At 42.1% G+C, this 24,988-nt stretch overlaps 1 protein-coding gene across 2 annotated transcripts in view; it reads right to left on the bottom strand.

Moving 5' to 3' along the window:
- The window catches only part of INPP1 (inositol polyphosphate-1-phosphatase), a 105,324-nt gene that overhangs the window by 14,418 nt on the left and 65,918 nt on the right, over window positions 1-24,988 (bottom strand). The window lies entirely within an intron of this gene.

Raw genomic sequence — 24,988 nt, 5'->3', positions numbered from 1 at the left:
TATTAATCACAGCACTAATAGTTTTCTTGTAAAGTGATGCACTGAGAAGTGGTGCAGTGTGCATTCACTCTAGACTAGACGTCGAAACCGCTGTGGTATAGAGCTTTTATTACATGTTTGGAGAATTAATTTGTTATTATGCTATGTTTTAGAGTCTAAACTAATAATCTGCATGTAAACTATATTAAATTTTTGATGTTGTGTTTTAAATTCAGATGCAATAATAGCGAAATGCAGTTCTGCACCACACTAATGGAACTGTATTGACAAAGTTATTTCCTTTTAAAGTTACTGTAACATGAATACTATCAAAGGTTTATTACTGCTGAAGTTATAGTTTGCATATTAAGTGTGTGTTATCTGAGTGATTAGTGTGCTGTTTTAATTCATTTGCTTTAGCATAAGTAAGGCCTGCTTGGCCCTGTATTCATGATTGTGCAGAACATGTCAAGTCATCTTGCTAACATGTACCTTTCTTTTAGACTCTGTTCCCATGAGAAGGCTAGTTTGGTTATAGATGTCTATTGTTCTACATAGAGGGTTGTGAGAATATGTCCTTGAAGAGGGAATATTTAGGACTGTGGACTGACAAGTTAAAGATTTATTTCAATCCTGTGTGGAAATGTTTTGATGTACACTGCTCTCATGACAAACCTGGGAAAGCATGTAGAAGTTTCAAGTTGGACTCGCATGATCGATTTCTGTTGGATGCTGCCCCTTCAACGTCAGGTGTACTGTGGCACTGACTAATCACTTTACCCAATGAATCAGACAAGAGAATCCATGAAGAATCCTTTAGTCTTTTCTTCTGTCTTTGCCTGATGAACCTCTTGGACGCTGAGAGGTATTGCCCTGTCTATCCTTGCCCCTTACAATACCTGGCTGAGACTTAGGGATTGTTTCCTTAACCCCACGAAGACTCATGACCAAGCTTCTAAAAGTTGATGCTTTCCTTTTTTACTTTCCTTTTGCCCACTCTAGTTAGTGTCCCGATGTCCAAGATTACTTTTCCCCAAATTCATTTTGTCCTTTTTATGCTTTTTGTGTTTTGCCCGCATGTGTTCCTACCAGCACATATTAATCCTTGATCCGTAGGGTTTAACCTTGCCCAGAGACCTGTACTCAGATGATTTACACGGCCTCAATGCTTATTAGACCTGAGCAGTACTTGTTTTCTGTACACCAAGTACTTTTATTGAAGTTTTGTATGATATTTGTAGAGTGTCTGGTTCTCTTAATGTTAGTTTGCCTGAACCTGTATCGTTGCCTTGGTCAACCCTTGGTGATACTGTATCTTAATAACTTTGTCTTGAGAACTGCCTACATGGCTTTGGGCTTAAGTTTGTAATAAAATCCTATAACTTTATTTCTCACTATAGTTTTTCTAGTGTGGTCACGTGGGTCATACTGTGTAAATTAATTGGTTTGTATTGAGTTTCATTGTTTGGTTCTACCACAGCCTTATGCTGGTTCCAAAGATCTATTGACCTCGCCAAGCATCGATTCCTGTGAAAGAACAACGTGGACCAAGATGTGACCCAATAGCTGACCTTTGGGATAACCCAGTACACACCCATATATGACTGGTTAGCAATGATGACCTCCCACCATTAACAAACAGACCAGACAGCATACACTACAGCTACCTTGATGTCCTGATGCTTCTCCCTTCCCTCCTCCTCACCCTGGTGATAACCCGAAGAATACCTTAGGCTGTCGGGCTTCTTCATGACTATTCTTCACATAGGAGGGACCCACCATTCTACTCTCATCCATATGGAGCAGTTATATGTTTGTTGTTTTTTTCATGGGACTTTTATGGTAAGAGTCGCTGGTCCTGAAGGGATTGTTATTGGAAATACATCCTTTATGCATTGTAGCCTGGGCATGCTCACAATCTGACCTGATGTAACCTACAATGTGCTTCAAATTCCATGGCCTTTCACTGTAAAATCAATAACATGTTTTTGAAAGAAACAAAAAGGGAATTTTTCACTTAGTTCTGCTCAAAGAGAAACATAGATGAGGTTAAGTGATTGGAGAGACGAGGGACTCCAGTTCTTAGACAGTTCACATCCAGCACACACAATCACAACCTTAGCTTATGGTTTCATATTTGTATTTCATGGTTATGAGAAGGGGGATTCTCTGGAGGCCCGGTTAGGAGGGAGTCCTAAACAGTTACAAAATTAGGGAGGGGCAGGAATGAAGAATCTTAAAACAGAAAATTCTACGCAGCTGGTGGCCCTGTGCCCAAACTTTCATCTTATTCCTCACAGTTTTGCCTCAGTGTGGTGGTCCTGGGGTTCAAAACGTCAGGTATGGTTTCATTCTTCTTAGAAATTGAGTCTTTGGTAGGCAGTCAGGTTACCCCCTGTCCAAGGAAGGAGCCTCACTCTGGTCGAGGGCAAAGGAGAAACACACCTGGTTAAGCCCCACTCACCCCCCTTGGTAGCTGGGCTTGAGCAGGCAGGCTTAACTCAGAAGCAATGGGTAAAGTATTTGTACCAACACACACAGTAATACAATGAAACACTACAAAATGGACACCACACCAGCTTAGAAAAATAGGCAATATTTATCTAAATCAAATAAGACCAAAACGAAAAAATCAAACATACACAAATTAAAATATTCAAAAGAATAAGAGACTCACTCCATAGAAAACAATGGAAACGAGGATTTTGCACAAGGTATCTGGTTTGCATCAAAAATAAAGCCGCACAGGCGAGCGTGCATCAGAAAAATCAGTGATGCGTCTATTTCTTTCTCACAAAGGAGGGCGTGCGTCGATTTCCAAATGGGGCACCTCGGATCCATGCAGTCGGGATGACATTGACGCCCAGAGACTAAGCATGTAAAAATCCGGTTGCACGGTGTTAGAAAACCGTGCTGCTATCAGCAGCCGCAAGCGGGTGTTGTGCGTTGTTTCTCCAGCCACGATGCGCCGATCTCCCAGCCGCGATGCAGGTGGAGCGTCATTATCAGCCGCAAAGCCTGCAGCGCGTCATTTATCAGCCGCATCTCAGATGGTGCGTCGAAAATGTCCCTGCACGGTGTTCTGTACGTGACTTTTCAGCTCCTGATCTGCCAACTTCACCCTTTAAGGGCCCAGGGACTGGATAGGGCATCACTTGGCAGGACAGGAGTCCCAGCAGAGTCCAGATGCTGGCAGAGGAAGCCTTTGATGGCCCTGAGATTTCAAAACAGGAGGCAAGCTCATTTCAAGCCCTTGGAGATTCTTCTTAAGCAGGAATGCACAACAAAGTCCAGTCTTTCTCCCCTTTCACAGGCAGAAGCAGCAACTGCAGGATAACCCAACAAAGCACAGACACAGGCAGGGGCAGCACTTCTCCTCAGCTCTTCTCCTTGGCAGAGGTTCCTCTTGAATCCAGAAGTGATCTCATTTTCAGGGGGTTTGGATCTAATACGTATACCCTTTTCTGCCTTTGAAGTTGGTAAACTTCAAATGGGAGTCTCTCTTGTTTGCAAGATCCTGCCTTGCACAGGCCAGGCCCCAAAAACACACCAGGGAGTTGGAGAGTGCATTATGAGAGGGAAGACACAGCCCATTCAGGTGTAAGTGACCACTCCTCCCTCCACTCAAGCACAGATGGCTCATCAGGATATGTAGACCTCACCCCAGCTGCCTTTGTCTCACTGTCTAGACGGGATACAAACCGCCCAACTGTCAATCTGGCCCAGGCAGGGAATCCACAAACAAGCAGAGTCACAGAATGGTTTAAGCAAGAAAATGCCTACTTTCTAAAAGTGGAATTTTCAAACTAACAATCTAAAAAAAACTGCACTAACAGATGTATTTTTAAATTGTGAGTTCAGAGACCCTAAACTCCATATTTCTATCTGCTCTCAAACCAAATCTACACTTTAATAATATTTAAAGGCAGGCCCCATGTTAACCTATAAGAGATATAGGCCTTGCACAGTGAAAACAGCATTTAGCAGCATTTCACTGTTAGGACATATAAAACACATAGGCACATGTCCTACCTTTAACATACACTGCACCCTCCCCATGGGGCTACCTAGGACCTACCTTAGGGGGCCTTACATGTAAGGAAAGTGAAGGTTTATGCCTGGCAAGTGGGTACAGTTGCCAAGTCAAATTGGCAGTTTAAAACTGTACATACAGGCAGTGTAGTGGCAGGTCTGAGCCATGTTGAAAGGACTACTCCTGTGGGTGGCACAACCAATGCTGCAGGCCCACTAGTAGCATTTGATTTACAGGCCCTGGGCACCTCTAGTGCACTGTACTAGGGACTTACTAGTAAACCAAATATGCCAATCATGGAAAGCCAATTATGCATACATTTTACATTGGAGCATTTGCACTTTAGCACTGGTTAGCAGTGGGAAAGTGCCCAGAAAATCAAAAACAGCAAAAACAGAGTCCAGCACACATCAACAACCTTGGAAGCAGAGGCAAACAGTTAGAGGAGACCACACCAAGGATGCCTAGTCTAACAGTTCTCTTGTTGAATTCTCTTACCTTCAGGTGCCTTATTCACAAAATAATAATGCCTCCCCTACATCAACCAGAATGACCATGATAACACATTCTTGGGTGCTGCCTATGTGAATTCCTGATGCCTGCCAAGGCTTCTTGCCTATAATTTCTGTATAAGCCCATCACATTAGTACCAACAGTTTTTTTGCTGTTGTAGTCCTCCGGTCGGATCTCTTGCCCCTCTTCTCCTTATATTTTCATCAACTCTGAGTAGCAACCCCAGGCTTAACTCTATTATACTGAGAGGTTGTGTCAGGAAAAGGGCTCAATGTGAGACCTCAAAGTGACTAGGTGCCCCATTCAGACCAGTTTCCTCGCTACTTGAAACCATTCCAAGTGTCGTCTACATGCTTAGGCTATTGTTAGGTCTCCCTTTCTGTGCGCCCACTTCTCCTGATGACTCACTCCCCTTGTTTGCCCTTCTGTGACTCCAGTCTTGCTCAGGAAACCTCCATTCTTGCATTCCAATACAGATTCTAATGATCCCCTCAGTCCAGCATCTCTTTTCTGTCTCCCTTGACTCTTGTACTCCTTTGGACTCCACAAGGATCTCACCCACAACTCCCAGGTGTTAAGTTCACTCCCAAACCACCAATTCTTGGGTACTCGCCAGGGCCATCTTGTTTTGCCGATTGTCTGAGGGGGTTCTTTCTTCTCTTTCAGGCTCTCAATATTATTTGCCCTCCATATGGGTTCAGCCGAAGGTTTTTTTAGAATACTTATTTGCTTAATGTCTCCATTTGGATGGAAATTCTGTATTGTGTCTCTTGCCTGTCAGTCATATTTACTCATCAGGAAGCTTTTCACGTAAGCTGGTTTACTCCTGGATTCTGGCCTGGCCTTGCTTTTTTGCAACCTTTGACAGAGTAATGGCCGGTTTCCCTTTTTGGAACATGATGTGAGCTTATTCTTAGCAAACCTACACCAAAGGTATCTTTGGAAGACCCACTTCAGACATAAAAGCACTGGATTCATTTTAGAATACCTTGTGCTGTGCAGCTACTCTGTCCATAAAAAGACGTTAACATTTCCCAGATTCTTATTACTTTGTACAAAAATGTTGTTATTTTGCCAACAACTTTTTCGCGGAGCCTCTAAATAATAATATAGCATCTTTGATTGTTCTAATTCCCACATGAATACATACTCTAGTGCAAACTGCCTGTGAAGACAATTATATGCATTGCATAATTAAATGTTAATTCCACCGCAAGCACAAACTTCTCTTTGCTCAAGAGATTCCACCGCAAGCACAAACGTCTCTTTGCTCAAGAGAACATTCCTGATAGAATGTTCTCTTGAGGCAGAATTTTATCGCGGTAACCTGCATAATAAATAGAAGCTACACAGGTCTTCCGGCTTCATACTGAATAGTTAATACGCCATATTGTACAACTGCAGACAAAGACATGTTAGTCCGGACTGGAGGTCCATTTTTGACTGAGAATATTAGTTCTAAAAGTCGAGAAGTGACATGACCCAGCAATCAATTTTACTCAGACGTTCGTGCAAAAGAGCGTCCAAAAGATTCAAAACAAGCTCGGGGTTTCTGCCCTAGGCAGACTGACCCCTACTTCTTAGATTGAGGCATGAAACACACAAATATTAAAGTAAAAGAAAGACAGGCCGATTCACAAAGTAGGCTTTCAAGCTTTGCAGATTTAGGACTAGAGGAATCCACACTGGTCTGGGATTCTATATCAGCTACCAGCCACCATACCTGTTTGTTGCACACTCAAGAGGTGGGGGGCATTTATGTCTAAACAGTGGGCACTGGCATTGGAAATTAGATATTAAAGAGGGCTGGACAGAGGCTGGCAGAGCCAGACAAACCACATTGGCAAAGAAAGGAAAGGGGGAAGCGACAGGCTGCACCACTCTGGATTGTGTGGGAGTGAGTGAGAAGCTGAAAGAATGAGAAGGCAAATAAAAACATTTTGATACCTAAAGGATTTTTAGAGTACGCTGAGAAGAGCTTTTATTTTAATTTCTAATTGATAGAAATTCTCAAGCTAGGTCCCGGTCTGCAGCTGATTCCCTGTTTCTCGAAGAACAGAGGCTTAAAGCTGTATAAGAGGGGTATAAGTGTTGACCATGAATTTCACCTTCACTGGGTGACAAACATTGGCAATTAATATATAAGCAAACAAGCATTGTAGATCTGTGAAGCATACCTGATGTGGTTTTGGAGGGCATTATAAGATAGTCGTCAAAATCTCTGACGAATAATATATGATTGACAGAGAGTGATTTACCCAGTACCAATGGGGGAGCCTAGCTATGAGTCCAGGAGGGTCACCGATAGTAAGACAACTGTTTGGTTTAATGTACGAACATGGAGTAATGTAAGATATGTCAGTTTTTCCTCTACTTCTCAAGAGCACCTTACTCATCTCTATATATTTTTGGGATGTCATCGTCACCTACCATCGGTCTTATATGGACACATTAGTAACAAACAGATTTTTTCATAGTGTTTGCCCTTAGAATGGCTTACATAAAGGGATTCGCATTTCACTACCAATATCCCACTGGACCCGCCTGCACTTTATTCTCTAGGCCGGCCGATTTTCTGCCACTTAACCTTATGTAAAATACCTCTGTTTATCACTTTCTTAATTGTTTTTTACATACATTTATAAAGTGATGTTTCAAAATGGTTGATACCTTTGCTGACTTGGGATTGGTATATGTGTAACAATTTGACCATGGCGGTTGGAACTTTAGGCTTCACTCTCACTTTTTGTAAGTATATGGAGTTCTGCTTCACAAACAGATATGGTAGTTACAGGATGCGTCTGAATATTGTGAAGGTTTTGTTCGTAGAATTTACCTACACTGAATACAGTGTTGTGGGTTCCCCTTAGTACCAAGGCTTGACATCCTTATTTTAGCTTTGGCAGATCCTCAAATGATGGTAATTTCAGTAAATATGAGACTTCCTCTCACACAACATTCATTAACTCAGAGGGTCACTGATGAGGGTGGGGATGTTACGTTTGTGGTAGAGGAACACAATGCATACAGGACAGAAATATTCTATTTTTGAGTCACCTTTCCGGCAGCATATGCAGGCACACACCATTTTCATCATTACACTATAGCAAATGCACCTGCACAATACAGAACTTATGCATATTCAGAAATACTTCTTTCTTATCAAGAACACCAGAGGCCTGTAATACGTAGGGCACACTTTCTCTGTTTGCGCCACGGCCCACCTGAAAACAGGTGCGCTGGTCGCAAACAGAGGAAGTGTGCCCTCTTGCATTTAACGCGCTGCCCCAAGGGCAACGCATTGAAGTGAAAAATGGAGCGGCTGCTTTAAAGCTGTTCTGTGTTTTACTATGCAAGTGGCAACCCGCCTGCACTTTTAATGGAGATTAGAGATCCCCTTGCAGGTGGGTGCAGTGAGTGACTACACCTGCCTGCAAGGGGATGTTTACCCCCTCAAGAGGGCTGCCATCAGGGGGCGCACTGATGGCGCTGGCACTATATGCGAGTTAGTGCTATCAGTATTACAGAAAGGGCAGATCAAGCGCCTGCAGCCCTTTCTGTATTACCAAAGTACCCCAGGGGTGTGCAAAGTGAGTGCAAATGCTTGTTGTGCCTCCAGGGCACTTTTTGTAATACAGCCCCAGAATTGGTTTCAAGGTGCCCTTCCACACGTTATTCAAGCAATGATGGAACTACATGGTCAGAATAGGCCACATACACCACATCCCAATGTACACAATATGGCGATAGCGGACGTATGCTGCTTATGTAATAACTTAGTAGATATATATAGACTATTAACACAATTTGTAATGCGGACCTTAAATAGTGACTCAATGAGGGCTGCTCTAGCAATACCTCAGTTGGCTACACCAAGATAAACCCGGCAACTGTGTAATCAGTAATGGGTTCGGTTCCCTACAAACACTATGAAATTCCATTCTGGAGAGCACAGAAAACAAATGTGCTGGCACCCCAAGATAAGCATAGAATTCTCACAATGTTATTGTCATTTGGGGTGGCTCCATCTATGGATGACTGTGCCACGTGAGGCTTAGTATTTGCTGCAATTTACACTCCGACATGTATAAATGTACAGGAAGTGTTAAAACAAGGGGTGGCCCCTGCCCTGGATTTGGGGATGAAATTAATGGACAATATTGTCAGAGTCGCCTCAATCATATTAAGTAATACTAAAGAGGAAGCAGTAGCACTGGCAGTATGCCAGTGGCTCTGAGACGTTCCTCCACAAGATCAGGAATGCAAGCTGCCAAAGATTATCACCAAGACTTATACTAGTATAGGTCGGGAAGTCTGGGATCCAGACCAGGTAAACCACAATTACATGGAAAATCCGGTAAGGATAATACCAAGCAAGCACAAGAGGGTTCTAAAAAATGCAGAGATAAACAGAAAAATAATAAAAGGTAAAGTAAAGCAAAGATGCGAGTCTCTGCATTTGGAGACCTCAGGGACACGTTGCAATTTTATAAATCGCAACACTTTAAAAACTCCTGACAGATATCAGCATACTGATAGACGCCCATCTTGTTCCTTTCAGGACTCACCTGACAAACGAAGTGAGAGAGAAGGGCTGTCGGAGCACAGACACAAGTACGTGAAACTAAAAAAGGACTCACAAGCTCTTCAGAAATTATGATTAAAAAAAGAAGAAAAACTTCCACAACAAAAACCAGAATCAAAAAGAAAAAAGTTGCAGCAATTTCAGCTACATATGCCAGACATACTGAGAACATTACTAAAGCACAGGACATGGGCAGTGACTCTGCTAGACAGCGCAGCAGAGATGACAATAGTTCGCCAGAATCTTCAAGAGCTTCTGGATGTGATAGCAACGAATGACTTCCTTGAAGTTGAAACAGCGGACCCCACCCGACAGGGTCCACAAACTAAAAATTCAATTTCAGGAGACATTGAGGACACATCAAAGTAATCTTCTGGGGAAGATTAACACAGAGTTATGATAGTCTATTGGCAGAAAAAGATTGGCCACCAGAATTCGACTGTACGCTCCCACATGGGGGAAGATGTCATTTTGCCTTCTTCCTCAGTCCTTGTTCCTGATACAGTAAAAGGAGCCTATGCACAGGCACCAGCGCTGTACCACAACCATAGGGATTCCCCATATCATGTTAAACCAATACGGTCCAAACCGCAAATGCAACCTAATTAACTTATTAAACATGAAACTAAAGCCCCAGTGAGGGAAATTCTCTCACAACTTGAGTACCAGGAAATAACTGAGCCCTGTGTATCTCCCATGAATAACCCTTTGTTTCCCGTAGCTCAGCTGGACCATTCCTATAGAATAGTTTTAGATTACAGACACTTAAACAGTCACACGCACATTTGGCATACAAAACTCACACAGTACAGGACTAATCAACAACACTGTGAGCAAAAAATACAAAACAACCATGGAAATTTCCAGCTGTTTTTTTCTGCCAAAATCTAGCACCTAAAAGCCAGGGTCTTAGAGCATTTTCCACGTTGGGTTCACAGCGCAGATTTTGTCATCTCCCTCAAGGGTATAAGAACAGTCCAGGACTGTTCTCTGCCTGTGTGACATCAATATTGCAGGTTATTGATCCTTAGGCGTTGTCCTACATAGATGATATCTATCTGACAGATGACTGTCAATACACATTTAGCCAGGGTGGATCACATTATTTTGGGCTTCACCCCACAAGTTACAGATTCAATTTTAAGAAAACAAAAATTGCTTTCCTTAGTGTCCTATTCTTAGGATACAAATGAGGGAAGAAACTTGACACCACAATTCCTAGAGAAATGTGCGCAATTACAACACCCAAATACCATCAAGAAACTGCAATCATTGCTTGGTTACTTTTACTTTCGCAGAACATATATTCCAGACTATGCATAATGCATCAAACCACTATGACTTAATTTTTCCTGATTTTTCAAGTAAACACTGGACACCACAACACATACACAGATTCTCAGATCATTACAGACTGGCATGCTAGAAACAAAACATTTACACACATGTGAAAACAAAACAAATTTGGTAATCTAGGACATTCCGGGTGCCATTGGATTCACATATGTAACATTCAATGAAGGTAAGACAGTACCCATAGAGTACAAATCACATCTATATTCTAATTCAGAACAACGTTTTGCTCCAACAGAAAAAATACTGACTGCTGTCCCAATGCCTGTCTTATAGGAGAGATCACTAGCCCAAGGGAACTACATTATTGTCATTACCCCAATACCAGCCCTTAAGGCGTTCACAAAAGCAAACATGCCAAGCGCAAAAGCATTACATCTGAGATGGATACAATGGGCTACCTCTTTGACTGCCAGTGACGTTGATTTTCGACCCAAAATTACAGACCAAGAATTTCTGCAGTATGAGCTTGAATATCCCATGTCAATCAAGATTTTTCCTCTTGATTAAAACAGAATGATCATTTACACCAATGGTTCAGCCCAACCAGCTGTAGGTACTAAACATCAGCACTCCGCAGCTTTTACAGCTGTTTGTGGGGTAATGATGGATGGTAAATTCCTCCCTCAGTAATCCTACACAGAGACCCTAGGGAACTGCACAGCACAACTTGTAGAGATGAAAGCTTTGACCTTGGCACTGGAACATATGGAACCTGAACTTTCAACACAGATTGTGTGCCATTCGTACTACTGTGTCCAGTCCTTCAATGAATACTTCCACTATTAGCGCCTTAATTGGTTTAGAGATGAAAAAAAACACCATATAACAGATTTCAGTAGGGGAAGTGGCAGATCTTAAAGGCAAGCTGCCAATTGCTCTTGTAGTAGATACATTGGGTCATGAATGTTGTGGAATACACGTTGGAGGAAACTCTTTGGCTGACGAAGCAGCCAAATTGACAGTTGCTACGGCTTCTGTTGCTGAGATAACTTTTTCCCATACAGGGGTGGATGATAAAACACTGGCTGCAGTGAAAGCCTCGGCTGATGACAAACCTTACCAAAAGCATATCCTGCAAATACTCCTACCAATTTGTGCCCAGAACATTGCATCTGCTACAATACCAGGGGTGGGTGATCGTGTGATTCCCCAACCAAGTCCGCAGACTAGATATGTTTAAAGTTGCACATAAGGATGTTCTTCTCCCCATGCGGGTGTGGCTACCATCTCCCTGTTACAAAAACGTTACTGGTGGCCATGTCTACACAAACAGACCAAACAGTATGTCCTTAGTTGTGACATTTGGCAACAAATTAAAGGGTCCACCGTTAAACACCTACCACAGACACCCCTCTAAATTTCCAACAAGCCTTTGCAGTGGTTGAACCTGGACATTGCAGTCCCTTAAAACCAGATGGTACATACAAATATATTCTACTTGCTGTAGACTCTTGCTCCAGGTTCCTGTGGGTGTGGGCACAACGATCGGCTGATGCTCGAAATGTTATCAAAGATTTGCAAGTATTTATCGGGACATTTGCAGTCACGGCATTCCACTTGGGCCAGGTTCCTGCTTTTGCCTCCAGGGCATTCAGGGACACCATGGCAATGATGGGTTTTAGGGTGCATTATTCCTCACCCTATCATCCAGAGTGAACTTTGGTAGTGGAGTGGAAGAACCAAGACTTAAAGCAATCCTTAACAGCTAGGGTATTAAGTTCAGATCATAGTTGGCTCCATCACCTGTATGGAGTCCAGAGGGCATTAAACAATCTGCGTAGAAGGTTTTTGGGAGGATGAACCACTTATGAAGTCCTGGTTGGTATCCCCATGTACGTCCCAGATCTTGATGGCCCTGGCACTGTGGCGGCGGACATACTTTTTGACATAAGTTAATGTATCACTGTTTTACAGGAAATACTCCAATTCCGTGATGAAAATTCATCAGCATATGCCACCACCTTGGCAATGAGGGATTTGCCACCTTCTGCAGGCTGGATTGCTAAATTTGGGGATCTAGTTCGAGAGAAGATACCCGTGAAGGAGTTTGGCCCATCCTACCATATTTAAAAGTGAAGATATTTATATGGATACTGCAAATTATGGGGAAATGTTTCTGTCATTATCATTATGGATACCATTATTTACATCAAGCTAACACTACAAGAGCAGTTTTTAATTATACACAATGGGAACATTGCCCGTCTCCACCAGTGGGGAGTCCTAAAACATACATAGAAAAGTATACTTATTTTACTGGGCATGATGTTAAAAATTCAGAGTCCTATTATTTCAAATTACCACATATGAACGCAAGGAAAATATTGCTAACCAACACTAAATTAATTTATTCTGACTCCTTTGTTTCCCAGCTTGCCATAGAAGGTTGTAAATATTGGAAGAAGTCGACTGATTTAAGAAGTGTTTGGTGAATGAAAAATTGGCAAATACAAGGCACAGAAGCTTTATTCAGGCCTTCTTTAATTCTGTGGCAAATAATATTTTTACATGACACCGTACAGGAAACAACTTGCAAAAGGATACCAAAAATAAAGGAACTGAATGCACCCATTATTCTCTCACCAAATAAATTTGAAAAGTGGCAGAATATTCTGAATGTTACAGAAGAACAACTAAATGGTTTGGTTCAGAACGGTACCTTTGATTCATCATTTTCAGGTCTCAACAGGTGGTTATTGTGGCCAGTGGACACAAATGGTTGTCATGCAAGTTTCATTAACTCTACACACAGTTTTAGAGTAAGCAGTTATGTCATCACAGCATACGTAAACTTTTCCAGCAATGGTTACAAATTATCAGCTGTAAAACAACACCTTTCTCTCCTTTCTGAAGATGTTGACTTACAAGACTTATTGTTAAGTCCCAAAAAATCATGCTCAAAATGTTTCTTATATGCAATCTTGTAGTGAAAATAAGTATGTTTGACCACTGACTGTGTTTCACCACTGTGCATATTAGTTGTTCAATGTTCAACAGTAGCAGATTACATTTTGTATTCAGTTTAGCTGCCTATTGGCTTTATCGTGGCGTTAGACATTGTAGTTGAGCTGTGTTTTTCCACATGGTAAACTGAGCTTGTGTTTTTAGTATTTTCTCTTACTGAACACAATAGCATGATAAGGAAGCACATATTTTGTGTTTTTCTTTAGTGCAGAAAACTGTTTTGACCTTGAAAGGCATGTCTTGGAACGATGGCCAGCTTGCGACACATTCCTGTCAAGCTTTACCTAAACAAGCCAGCATTTTTGAATAATTCACATCTGAGAGGGAAGGGCCTTTCAGAAGGCTTTTTCCCATGATTATTTAATCTATAAAAGGTGTCCCTGGGCAGCAGCAAGGGGAATTGTCAGAGATTTCAGTCAGGATTGGAGGTCAAATGCCTGACCTTTTCCCGTGGGGAGGAAAACTCTTTCTCGCAGTTGAATAGGGGTCATCAACTTGCTGGCATGAGAAAGATGAAGAGCAGTGACAGGCCTTACGGTGATGAATTTTGACTTTATTCTTTGCTTTGCAATTATGCTATAATATAATCACATATATTTGCTGTGTACATTGCAATTGAGAATCACTTTGATATATTTTCCTTTCATTGCTGTGACTATTTTTAAACGTGTGCCTCCAACCTACTTATCTCCTTTCTCAGGAACCTTGTGGTGAAGTAATAGTAAATGTCTTCTTTAAACTAAGAAGTGCATTCCAGAGATTTTTGTCAGCTCGGTCATTAGTGAAAGCAAAACAAATATATTATAAAATATGGAAACTTTTGCAAATGCAATCTGCTGCCCGGCTAATGCAAATAGAAAAGGAGAACTTAGAGAAAGCCTTAGCCGGTGTTGATAATGGTCTCAACACATTGTCTAACCGCATTTACGCATTACACAGCATTGGGTCTTCTGCTATTGACATCATTAAAAAATAATATGTCACTTTTGCACCAAAGACAGAGTCAGCCTGGCCCATCATAGAGTTGGGCTGGACTTTACAAGTTCTGAAAAACAGCCATATGCCTTGAATGCACATTAACTCTAAGGAGGTATTTACCACATTCAATCTTACACAAAGAGAACAGATAATGGCTAAGAAGGACACAAGTTACATCATGCTCAATATTGAGAAGTTAGAGAAGTTGCCTTTCACTGTGGCCAAAACACCATGGTCAGTGTGGTTGATACACGAAGAGCTCTCTTTACCAATATCAACATTCCAATTCAGTTTGTGTTTGAAACATTTTCCCGTTAGTAGCTTTTAACAGTTAGGAGGCAGTTTCATCCATGAGGCGTGGGAGCTGCAATTTGATTACAAATGCCTGAACGGCACAAAGAGGTTTTTCTTAGCAAAAGTAAATGTGAAAGTTCTGGAAGCCATTCTGTGATTTGTAAGAAATTGTCTTGCATGGTGCATGTAATGTGTCTGTTGCAAATTTAGCTTGCTTCCGGAAGGGTATCCCCATCCCTTTGATTTGCCCAGTATTTCAGTGACTTTCGAATGGGAGTTACTTAATGCTGAGTGATCAAGGTTGCTGTGGGATGAGAGTAGATGTCGCTTATGCCCTGCTGTGGGAACGTTCTCTTTCCCCCTACGCATGAGATAAAAGTAGAAGACTTGTGGCCTCACATTGCATTAAATACAAACTTTCCAAAACATTTTGGTGAATTGGGCAGTCGCATTTTCAATGCAGGCAACACCCCTGGGATGGTGCACTTCTTTAAGGCTGTAGGTTCTGGATTTGTTAGCACGTTTCAGACTGTGTTTGCAATTATACCTTCAACTATTCACTCACTTTTCGAGAGTTTAGGGGGGATTCCAATAGTTTTGGCATCAATTAGCGGTATCTTGCTGTTGTTCCTTTTGATTTGCAAGGGCTGCCCCATCTAAACTAAGAGAAATGATGGAGCTCCCACCAGCCCAATTGTGTCGTGAAAGCATGATGCAGTATTTTGGGGCATCGCTATGGGAGGAACTCAACAAGAATTGGTGACTATCATTTCGAACATGTGCAGCTGGTTTTCTGCTGCTTATGGTGCCCATTCAAATGCACACTGGAAGTGTGTCTTACTTTGCAACATGCACTTTCTGTGGACATAAATCTGATGATGTTCTCGATAAGGGTTCATTGCCAGAGGTGTCCCATGAGACTACTGTTGTTATGCTGGAACCAGGTTGCCGTGGTCCTTCTCGGTGACAAGTGGCTGTACTTTTACAAGATCGCATCATGTCCCACCAAGAGAGCGAAGAGCAGGAGTCGTGTCACGCCTTGAGAAAGCCCTGGTGAACGCACCTCATAGGGCGAAACACATGTTGGCTGAGTACTCTCTATGTTCTACGCTTCACCTACCTGTTGAACGATATGAAGTAAATTATAATTGCTCAATAAACTACAAGTTTGACTAAATGTCTCGGATAACTCTTCCAATCTTCTAAGGAACATCATATGCTCACGAAATATTGTATAATTGGCAATTGGATGCCCATAAATTAATAACGAATAAGTGGGAACTTACCATTTACCAATAAGTGTTGTTATGCAACACCTTCTATGAGCTGCCATTTGTGGACCTAGTGGCTTCTGGTGCCTCAACATCTGCTTAAACATCTGGCACTGCACAGAATGCTGCTCCCTTGGCCGAGACTATAGCTGAGGCAACAGATCATTTATGCTCCTTCCATCTTTTAACAGATGAGCGGTGGCTTTATCGCCTGCCAAAGTGGGGCCCATCTTGGATTCCATCTCCACCGATGTGCCTGGTGACCTCCAGTGGGATCCAGATTACTTTTAAATTGGCACTTTTTAAAACTGGTTTGCTTTAATTCAGCCCTGGTGCTCGGGCCTGATTTACTTGTAGACTTTGTCATTTTATATCTTATGTATATTTTAGAATGCTTTTAGGTTAGTTAGCCTTTGCTTTGTTTTAGGTTGTGCACCCTGCACTCCTGTTCTGACAATGGGGAGGGTGTTGCGGGTTCCCCGTAGTCCTAGGCTTGACATCCTTATTTTAGCTTTAGGCCCCTAGTCTGTATCTTAAAATGCACACGTTTTATACATTTCAATCATTTTAATATTTTTTAGCACAGGCAGCTTTTTAGCTTGTTCTTATATTTTAATCAGCTGACTTTTCTGAGAAAGCATAGGTATTCGTGTTGTACATTTTATCAGCACTTCCGCACACATTTCACTCTGTGCCCTGCTCAAGGCGGTCATGTTAGGTACATGATATTCTAACACTGACTGCCGCTGTAGGAGTTATGGAGACAACACTTAGTCTTAGACATATTAGCACGTCAGTCTTGCTTTTAGAACATTGTTCTATTTGATATATAAAAACCATGCAGGCCTAAGGAGGGCACAGGACATTCCAGCCATGGCCCCTAGAAGACGTACATCATTTGGTTGACAATTTCGCTGATCCTGGCACTGACTCTTCAGCTAACCAGGAGGATTGCCAGCAGACAACAGGCAGACCCTTGCCCGTCCTTCAGGTATGGGGTCAGGGGTCTTCCCATAGACCAGGATAGGCAGAAGGGGTAACATTACTATGCTCTCAGGTTTGAGAGACTAGGGTGTAGGTAGGAATCATTAGGTTTTGTAATCATACTAGGATGGTGGGATTGCTCATCTTCTTCACTTCACTGGTAACCTTAATCACTGTAATATGCTTCATCTGCCTAATTATCGCAGCTCAATTGTTTAATAATTGAATGCAGATATTTCAAGAAATATACTGAAACCCCTCTTGCATCTCTTGGTTTGCCTTGGCATGTGCAGGCCTTTGTGTAACTGAGAGAAAAGGGTATGATCTGTTCACCACAACTTCCCTGAGGAGTCAGAGTGTCATGTTTTTAGGCTGCCACAAATCACCTTTACTTTTTATGTTTGGGCGAGGTGCTGCGAGCTAGCTGATGAAATCAGGCCAACAGCTTCCAGGCGGTGTGGGACTGACTCATTCACCCACACTTGGTGGTGGTGCCGCCCTAACACCATGCTGTCTTACCCTCAAGGTAAGAGTCCTACGACAACAGTTTGTTAAAAAACATTTGAACAGGATGAATACTGTGTGTAGTCATAATGTGGGACGCTTTTAAATACACACATGGCGCCAACACAGAATACTGTCAATATGAGGAACAATCACACTGCTGGGCATCTTTGCGATATAGGGACCTTATACTTCACATATCAGTTAATTCTCAAGATCAGGACCCCGGTTTTAGTTCAGTACTGTTAGGTAATTCATTTTTATTTCCCATAAAGTGCCCTCATTTCAAAGTGAAGCATCACTCTGAACCCACCTACAATGCTATACTGCTCAGGATACTGACACTCCTGGTAATTATTCTTGTATTTCTACTAGTCGAGTTCCTTACTAGCATATTGCATGTTCAGTTTAGCTGTGTAGTCTGTGGGACACTAATGGTTTCAAAATGTTCACACAGGGAAGGAGCCTATCTGGCTTTATGCATTGGAATATGGATTACATTTGCTGAGCTAAACTCTTTGCCCAATTATATAATTTCAGCAGACACTTAATACCCCAAATCTTTATTTACCAGGTATTTATAGTCAATATGTGTACTCTGTTTCTTCTTCAGGGTCTTAATTTCTAATGGACCAATAAAACCACTCATACAATTTTCGCTGCTTTAACTTGGTTCGTAACATAAATTATGTAGGCCTATCTGCTTAGATACACTTTTCAAAACAGTATGGGTGAGTTTGGTGGTTTTCTCATCAACTTCGGTGTTTTGAAGGGACTCTTTATACACAGCCTTCACCGTTGGCTAGTTTACATTTTAATTTTATTATCCATAAATTTGCTGCTACTTACAAGTATAATACAAGGTTACCACCCTCTGATTTTACTACTGGCAATGCAGTACTTTCAAGTACAATTTTTGTTACGGTCTTTCGCACTGACTGACTTATCTTGAGGCCAGCTCTCGTCTGTTTCAGTTCATGCACAGTAATGCCTCCATCACAACCATTATAATTTTCTTGTTTAAAAATAAATAAATGCTTATTGACTTACTGTGATATTTTTTGTGCTTTTTGCGCCTCACTTTTTAGGCGGGTTCTCTTGGTTCACACCATATATTGGTTCTATGAACTTTCCTTTTTTGTTTCGGTGTAAACCTGATGTGTCTATCCTCCCTGAAATGCTGGTGCTATGTAAACCCTCATCTAGTCAATGCAGTTATGAAATTACATTTACTATACATGCTTTGTGATGATAATTTAAAGAGATTTAATTAACACTTCTGTTAGGAACGTAAATCTAGAGGTGTTTCTTTGATTGAAAACAGTGAGATATGAACCTGGCATACATAGGCCTATCTGATTGGTTTACTGCATTCTCTGACTGCATTTGAGGTTTACAGTAAGGTGAATAATAATAAGCTGGAAATCCTCATTATTTGCATTGGTAATCCACTACTGGTGTACAGACGCTAGTGGCTGCGCCTGATTTTTCTGCAGCGCCATAAAGGATCATGCAGGGAAGTAATCGCTGCCGGTCTATCGCCGCAATCACCCCAGCTCTGAGTCAGATTAATGAAATGTATGTAATATGCAATAAAGTCCCTGGAGGCTGCCTCAAATTAATGCTGGTTAATCTCAATCTAACAGGGCTCTCTTTAGACCAACTAATTATATTTTAGTATCCCGGGGAAAAAAATTAGGAGCACATTGAATCAACGATCAGAATATATAATTACTGGTGAATCCTGACCGGAGCAACATTAATGATTATAGTAAATCTGATCACCTGGACTGGCAAGCGTTCTACCTACTCCCGATGCTAGCAGTTGTAGAATTAAGAAAGTGTGCCACTCAGAAAGCGATTGTGCCATATTTAGTAAAGCTAAATCTAAAGTTACTTCATTGAGCTCCAGAAATTTGTGGACTGTCAACCACTGGTTATTTTCAGCCCCAAATGGTGGTGCTGAGCCTGGGAAGCAGTGGGGTTTACTGAACTGCGTGTTAGACTAAAAACTACAGAGCACTATCAATTTATAAGCTTTCTTTTTATCAAACTGTAGAATCGTTATGCACTGTCTAATTGTCTACTGTAAGTTGTTGGCGAAGATTAATGGTCCCCTGCGGTACAATGTATACAGCCTATGGTAGTTTTATATCTACACATGACACCGATCATTCGGTTGCCTTTTTATCGGCGTCCTTATTTTGCTCTTTTGTTGTAACCGTTTTAATTAACTGTACAATAAACTTACTTAATTACTTACTTAATATGGGATATTAGGAAACTCTAAAAATATCAGCAGGCCAGGCCTAGTAAACACAATGTTTGTCAACCCTTGCTGCACATAGGGGGAGGTAAAATATTTAAAATACTGTTTATCTTATATGTTAAGTTAGTAATCTCTCACATATGTAGCTCATTTCAATTCACACTTTCGGGAGTTCTCCACATATATACTTTAAGAGTATGAATCTTCTTCTTCAAAGTAAAAATAGTGCAGCACATATTTGTAGCCTGATATGTGTATATTCCCTGTTTCTTGGCACCTTTTGTAGGAGGCTGGCTATCTATTTAGAGTACAAAAATAATGTGCACTGTGCAGAGAGTCCAAGCAACCCCACCTTGGTTTACAGAGGTAAAAACTAGACCAACTAACGCTCTAATTTTTATGGTAGCTTGGTCGAACAATAAGGCTAATCTTGGAGAAGGAATAAGCATTTGTTGTACTCACAGTATCAATAAATGTGGACACACACTAAAAGAATAACTCAAATCCAATTTACAAACATATTTCAGATTTTCATTAAATGTTTAAGACCAAGATAATCAAAATCGGGTAAGTACTTTTTAAGTTATGATTTTTCAAAGTTTAGCAAAAGTAGTCATTTTGTGTGTAATTACGCACCACAGGAATCAACGGGAGAAAACTTCAGAAATGCATACAAAATCAGTCAATGTGTTTACCAATGTCTCCTTTCGTTTTTAGGTTGAGGTCATCTAGATGTCCTGTGGACCAGCCGGGGAAGTTTGGGCAGCTCCTGTTTTTTTGCGGGAGCCACAGCTGAAAAGTAATTGGAGCTTGTGCAGGGCCACTGCAGGGGACCACTTGGAAAAGCACTGCACAGGAGTGTAGAGGCTGCAAGGGGTGGGGGACCCTTTGAGCACAGCTGTTTCTCCGGTACAGGGCCCAGGGAGGCCGGGTGCAGAGCAGACAGGTGAGCCAACAGCTGTGCGCAAAGGAGGCAGGTTACTTTGAGGGTGGATTTCAGGTCAGGAGGGCAACTCTGGGGGTGGTTCTTACTAGTCCTGAAGTCCCTCGACTGGAGCTTGCTTCTGATCCTCAGAAAGTTTGGAGTGCACTTTTCTTCTGGGTGTCTGACACAGTACCACTGGATATCACACAGTTCAGACACTGGAGGGCGCAGTGCCATCAAACTTGTCACACTTGCAGGGTTTGTCCTCTGGGTCCGTTGGGTGGAATTTGGTCTGGCTGCTGTGTCTGGTTTCTTGATCAGCGGCTGGTCAGTGAACTGGACTTCATTGGCCTTTGCTTCTTTGTTGCAGGGAGTGATGCCTTCACTCTGGAGGGAGATTCTTGGTGATTTCCAGAAAGGTGGAGGTCCTCTGAGGTTTTGTACAGTCCATTCAATTTCCATGCAACCCCTCAACAGCAATTGTCAATTCCTGTGTGCCGCAGGCAGGGTTTGACGCCTTTTTCTTTGTGCATCAGGATTGCAGTTCTCGTGCCTTGGGTCTTCATTATTGCTGGCCTTCTTGTGTCCTTGTAATCTGATCTGCAGGTCTAGGGGTGCCCACTAAATACTGCATTTAGGGGAACCTCTACTAGTGACCAATGTGTCATCACTATGTGGGCAGGGGTCACTTACCTATTCCTGATGGGCTATTTTCCTACCATGCAAGATGGAGGAAAATGAAATGGAGGGGTGAACCTTAAATGCAAAACCTTAGGGGTGGTGCAGGCTAGGGGTGCCCACTCCTGTCCTTTGTGCATTTTCCCGCCGTTGCTCCCACCAAAGGTGGGGGGTTTGCAATAGGGGCGGCCATCTGCCTCTAGCAGCAGTGCTCTGGGTCGCGTTTCAAGTGCAGCAAGCCCTTTGACGCTCACTGGCAGTACACATTCCTAAAGGAGGAGGTGTAACACCTCTGCCCGGGAAGGGCTTTGTTTTCTGAACCCAGAGAACAAAGACTCTCACCCCAAGGTTCCAGAATCTTGTCTGGTGGTGGCAACCCATGCCAGTGTTAATTAGATTTTGCAGGGGTCACCCCGAAGGTGGCCTCTGGGTACCCTTCGCAATAAATTCAATAGTGGTACCAGTTTGGATTTATTGTTCTGTGTTGTTTGATAACAAACAACCCAGGGTTCAGAATGGCCATCACGTAGCTGTCCAGAACATGCATTTAAAATGGCTGCTCTGTTCACTTACTATGTCCTAGGTTTGGCAAGGACACAGTAGGGGCATATTGCTGATGCACCTATGCCCACAAATGCATTATGGTGCACCCTGCCTTAGGGCCGGGAGGCCTGCCAGAGGGGTGGCTTACCTATATTGCATGCAGTGTGTAGTGGACAGATCACACAGGCTGTCTGCCATGTCAGTTGTGCGTTTTAGGATTGCACCAGGACACTCATCTTGCAATGTGTTGCATAGTCCCTGAGGGTATGACAATCTGTGCTGCTGCTCTCAAGGGCATACTCTTAGTACTCCATGCCTAAATACCATTTACTAGGGACTCCTAGTGAGAGCTAAAAGTGTTGCCAATTGTGCCAGTGTGGCAGATGGTTAAGAGATCTGGCCCAAGGAACCTGGTTAGCAGGGGCCCAAAGCTCCAGGCAAAAAGTGGAGTGCTAACCAGTCGCGGCTCGCTGGGCTTATAAGGGACAGGGCAGCGCACGGGGGGGGCAAAGGAGGGAGGGTAGTATTAATATTATTCAAATATAAATTTACAAAAAACTTACCTGAGCACCACGCTGCCAATCTTCCGTCTCATCAGCAGGCATAGGCTCCCAGCCTGCCCTGCAGCCAATCCTGACGCTGCTCAGAGCAGCGTTAGGATTGGCTGGGAGTGCCAAGCCAGAGCGCTCCCAGGCAGATTGGAAACCTGTGCCTGCTCTCTCCAACCCAGCAACACAGTGCCGGGCTGGAGAAAGCACGGTGCGCATGTGTGTTCGGCTGGCCCGAGACGGCTGGCCAAACACACATGCGCACTGAGGGGACTTATCCCCGTCATCCCCAATACCCCGCCCCTTTAACAGTGAAAGGATAATGAACTTAGTTTATTACCCTATTGTCGTTAAAGGATTTACAGCGGTTGCTGCTGGTGGTGGGTGACGCTCCTCCGCCATAGGAGAGGAGCCACCACTGGACTAACCATTTCAAGAGGCACTTTCTCACACCTTTTGCCAATATAAATTGTGTTTTTTGCGACTGTAGGTCAAGTGCTATAATGAAATTCTTTTGCCTAGCATATAACATGCATAATCATATGAAATATTGCTAAAGGACTAATTCACACACACACCCTTCCCCCACTATGCAGCCAGAAAGTTTTTTAAATGTTATGAACCTGTATGTTTATAAGACGTACACGGTTCATATCAAGTTGGGGTCCTTGTTGGTCGCAGAGTCAGTTAACGAAAAAAAGGTGGACTGAGGCAGGTTGCTCTGTATTTAACAAAAAAAAAACCTGCAAAATCTTCCCACGTTTATCAGTTCCATGTTGCTGGTGCGATTTCTATGTGTATTTTGACAACAAGTTATGTGAGCGAGGTTGATGTTGAAAACGAGCATGGCAAAGTATTTTGAATTGGAAAAGTGGTTTTGAAGTGAACTGAAGTGCACTGGACTGTAAGAATTCAAATTCTTATCACTCAGAGTGCATATATGAGAGTTTTTTTAGAGTGTAAATGAGACAATTATTTTAGTGTTAATATTTTAGAGTGGATATGAGGAAGGAAGTTTCTAAGTGTTGAACTGTATGTTTTTATTGAAATAGATGATCATTTTTAATTATACAGTAGGTGATAAGAATTTGAAGTAGCATATACTGCAGAGATTATATATATATTAAAAATAAATAAAAAAGGAATGAGAAAACAATTACATACTGTGGTCTAATTAGGGCATTTTATTTGGAATAGGGTTTGGATACGGCCATGAATGAGTTGTTAGTCATTTTTACATTTGTGTACCAGCACTCATAACACAGACACACATCTCTATGAAACTGCAGAAATTGCATACACCCATCCCTCCTCTTCCCTCTCATACAAAACAGGCCAAGAGTGAACAAAGGACTGGATGGCTTTTATGTGGAGCAGAAAAGCCTTTTACATCTAAGACTAATTTAATTCATTTTGCCATTTCAATGGCAGTGAGGGTTGGGAAATCTCTGTTCCACACCCCCAAATTAAACTGACTAAGCTACCCCCCAATTAGCCTATCGCAGTAAAACATTCTAGGCACATTCCGGCTAGTTATGGATGGCAGCACTGCATGTGATCACTTCCTCTTTCCTCTTCTTCACCAAGACAGCGACTCCATCAGCAGAGACACTCTAATAAAATAATGCTATGCTAAATGAACCATAAAACTCACATGTTTAACTAAACATGTGATATGCATGACAGCCAGGGTGGGGAATTGTCTTTTTGTCCGCAGAGGTGCATGCAGAAGCGAAAATGGTCTGCCAGTGCTGTTTCTGGATTTCTTCAACATTAAGATCCTAAAGGTTAGGGCATCTCAGGAGTACAGCATGAAGACTAGGGGTCATATTAATACAGCATGACAACAAGGGGGTCATATAGGTGCAGTTTAAGGACTTTAGTGGGTATAGTGAGCCACTACAGCACGTTGCAGATCCAGGAGGGCTAAGCCCATGCCATAATTCACCATATAATCTGGTTAAGTAAATGATTTTCATTTAGATTCCTTTTTTGTAAATCTATGTTATGTGGCTACCCTAAACAAAGGCAGAGATCTGGCACTCTATAACTTATGTTTGGTAGTGCAGCATTAAAATCAGAGATCATATGGTGGCAAGCAAACCACAGTTTTACTTTGTTTTTAAAAATCTAAAATAGTTTGAACCATAAAAATAAATGTAAAAAATATGGAGGAGAAAAAAAGGTTTATAAATATATTTTACACCCAAAAGAGTTCTCATATTATTCTGGGGAAATACGTTCTCGTTGTATTTAAACGAACGGATGTGCCTCACAGAGTAGTAAAGTTGCTCCATTTAAAAAACAATTATTTCAATGAATTCAATATGCTGGGTTAATTAGGGACGTTTAAAATGCTATAGAAAATGTAATGGAAACTGGCTGAAGGAAAGCTAAGCTAGCATATGGTTCTATTATATCTCGCGCACTGCTATGTACTTGCTGGCCTGACAAGAGTAGGACAGACCGGGAGAATACCACGTAATGTATCTGAAGGACAGTTTGTCCGCAGGTTTATCTTTAAATAATAGTTTAAAATCCCACAGCTGTTGTTTGCCATAAGG

Source organism: Pleurodeles waltl, chromosome 3_1 (genome assembly GCF_031143425.1).
Source record: "Pleurodeles waltl isolate 20211129_DDA chromosome 3_1, aPleWal1.hap1.20221129, whole genome shotgun sequence".
Classification (NCBI taxonomy): Eukaryota; Metazoa; Chordata; class Amphibia; order Caudata; family Salamandridae; genus Pleurodeles; species Pleurodeles waltl.
This window is presented reverse-complemented; position numbering and strand designations above follow the sequence as displayed.